We start from the raw sequence: 3,001 nt of genomic DNA, 5'->3' as shown, positions 1-3,001 counted from the left end.
AATAAAATAAATAAATAAAAATAAATAAATAAAAATAAAAAAACAAGAGGGCCATGGCTGACCAAGGTTCAAATCCCAGACCTGACAGCTTACTTTCTCATTTTCAATCTCTCTCTCTCTCTCTTCCCCCTCTTAATGGTCAAATTAAAAATAAATAAATACGTAAATAGCTAAAAAATTAAATACAATAATTCTTAAAATAAAATAAAATCAAATAAACAGGCCTACAATCCTGGGGTTTTGGGGGCCGCCCTCTTCCCCCCGGGGGACCGGGTGGGAGCGGCAAGCAGCCTGTGCGCATGCGCAGTTCCTCATCCCGGCCAGGGCTAGGAATTGGAAGCCTGGTTTCTTGCAGGACCAGGATGGGTCCCTGAACCGGCCAGGCGCGGACCTCCCAGCTCGGGTCTGTCTGCCTAGCAGTTTTCTTGCACCTTGGAGGTGAACTTGACCTTGGTTTTTGTTTTGTTTTGTTTTGTCTTGGTTTTTTTTTGCAGTTCCCTGCACCAAATGAGCTGTCCCCAGCCCCGCCACCATCCACCCCACCCAGTGCCTTGGCATTACCCAAGTGGCACCGTCAGCTCCTACCTGGCGCCGGCGGCCCCTGAGCCAACACCGGAGGACAGGGACAGGAGACTGCAACAGGAAAGTCCCCCTCCACGGCTTCCTGTGTGGGCCCCTCGGCTTCCTGAGCCAGTGTCTTACCGAAAGTCAGGGCCTTGCAGGGGACGGGGGCGGGGAGGCCCAACCCGGGAGGAGCAGAAAGTTCCGGAAGCTTTGCAACAGCAGGATCCCAGACTAGACGTGGACGGTACAGAGAAGGGCCCAGGGCCCCAGCAGGCGCCTTGGTCACTTGGCCTGACCTCTTCGGCCTCAATTTCCCCATCCCTGGCACATGTGGGTTGGGCGGCGCTCAGAACTAAGTTTATACTTGCAGAAGGGAACTGGGCCGGTTGTGCCCCGGGTTAGAGGCACGGAAGTGACCCCAGACCAGGGTCAAGTTCTCCTTCGAAGCTTTTTTTTCTTTTTTAAAGGATTATTTATTTTGGGGATGGCAGGTGGTGTGGTGGTTAAGGAGTGGACTCTCACATGGCTGATTATGGTTCAAGTCCCAGACCTGACAGCTTGCTTTCTCACTTTCCCTTTCTCTCTAGCTCTCTCTTTCTGGCCAAATTAAAATAATAATAATAACAATAACAAATGGAATTAAATACATAAATCTTTAAAAAAATGAATTATTTATTTTGGGGCTGGCAGGTGGCATGGAGGTTAAGGTACTGAACTCCCACATGGCCGACTGCGGTTCAAGTCGTGGACTCTCTGGTCAAATTTTTTGAAATAAACAATAATAACAAAGAGAATTCTTTTTTTAAAAAAAAGAATTATTTTTATTTCATTTTATTTATTACTATTTTTTTTAATTCAACCAGAGAGAGAGACAGAAAGGGAAAGTGAGAAAGCAAGCTTCCAGGTCCAGGGCTCGAACCACAGTCAGCCATATGGGAGCCCAACACCTTAGCCACCAGACCACACAGCAGGCACTTTGTGAATGAATGAGTGAGTTTGGAAGAGGAGCCTTGGGAGTCTTGAGAACAGGGATGATTGGGGACAGGAGGCCAGGTCCTGGACACAGTGGCCCCCACGTTACATACAAGCAGGTTGAGGGGGAGAGCAGATTAGTGTGCCACATAAGGTCTGGTGCCATGTGCAGAGCAGAGCACCGTGTGCAGATCGGAGCCCCCTGTGCGGAGCAGAGCGCCCTGTGCGGGGCAGAGAGCCACGTGCAGAGTAGAGCGCCATGTGCAGAGCAGAGCGCTATGTGCAGAGTAGAGAGCACCCTGTGCAGAAAAGAGAGCCTCGTGCAGAGCAGAGCGCCCTGTGCAGAGCAGAGTGCTGCGTGCAGAGCAGAGCCTCCTGTGCAGAGTAGAGAGCCTCATGCAGAGCAGAGCGCCCTGTGCTGAGCGGAGCCCCCTGTGCAGAGCAGAGCCCCCTGTGCAGAGCAGAGCCCCCTGTGCAGAGCAGAGAACCTCGTGCAGAGCAGAGCCACCTGTGCAGAGTAGAGCGCGCCCTGTGGAGAGCAGAGCCCCCTGTGCAGAGTAGAGAGCCTCATGCAGAGCAGAGCGCCACGTGCAGAGCAGAGCCCCCTGTGCAGAGTAGAGCGCGCCTTGTGGAGAGTAGAGCGCACCCTGTGGAGAGCAGAGCCCCCTGTGCAGAGTAGAGCGTGCCTTGTGGAGAGTAGAGCGCACCCTGTGGAGAGCAGAGCCCCCTGTGCAGAGTAGAGCGTGCCTTGTGGAGAGTAGAGCGCACCCTGTGGAGAGCAGAGCCCCCTGTGCAGAGTAGAGAGCCTCATGCAGAGCAGAGCCCCCTGTGCAGAGCAGAGCCCCCTGTGCAGAGTGGAGCCCCCTGTGCAGAGCAGAGCGTGCCCTGTGCAGAGCAGAGCGCCGTGTGCAGAGTAGAGAGCCTCATGCAGAGCAGAGCCCCCTGTGCAGAGCAGAGCCCCCTGTGCAGAGCGGAGCGCCCTGTGCTCCATCCGGGTTAGATCCGAGTGCAGCGCACGTCTGCTGACAGACTAGATCTGGGTTATATCAGCCGACTGAGACATGCCCTCCAACCCCCACACCCCAGCTGCCCAGACCTCCGGCCTAACAGTTCCATCACCGGGCTCCCACGTGGTTCACTGCAGTTCAAGTCCCAGACTCGATGGCTTGAAACTCACGCCGGGCGCGTGTGTGTGTCCAAAATGCCAAGAGGAGAATGAAGGGGAAGGGATTGCGACGTGGCCACTACCCCTCGGGGGTGATTTCTTTCTCTCTGTCTCTCCAGCAAGCACATGCACCCTATAGGAAAATCTCTCCAGCTCGTGGCATGATGGTTAAGGCACTGGACTCCCACGTGGCTGACTATGGTTCTAATCCTGGACCTGGCGGCTTGCTTTCTCATGTTCCTTATCTCTCTCTTCCTCTGGTCAAATTAAGATAAATGAATGAATAAATCAAATTAAATA

The 3,001-nt window shown here is 53.4% G+C and overlaps 1 protein-coding gene across 1 annotated transcript in view; it reads right to left on the bottom strand.

The window, feature by feature from the left end:
• Positions 1–722, bottom strand: part of JAK3 (Janus kinase 3) — a 25,343-nt gene extending 24,621 nt beyond the window's left edge. The window contains 1 exon segment of the mRNA XM_027771299.1: positions 586–722. The gene's annotated coding sequence lies outside the window, so the exon portion shown is untranslated.
• Between the last annotated feature and the right edge of the window lie 2,279 nt (positions 723–3,001).

The sequence above is a fragment of the Tupaia chinensis genome, unplaced genomic scaffold (assembly GCF_000334495.1).
Source record: "Tupaia chinensis unplaced genomic scaffold, TupChi_1.0 Scaffold000201_1, whole genome shotgun sequence".
NCBI lineage: Eukaryota > Metazoa > Chordata > Mammalia > Scandentia > Tupaiidae > Tupaia > Tupaia belangeri.
This window is presented reverse-complemented; position numbering and strand designations above follow the sequence as displayed.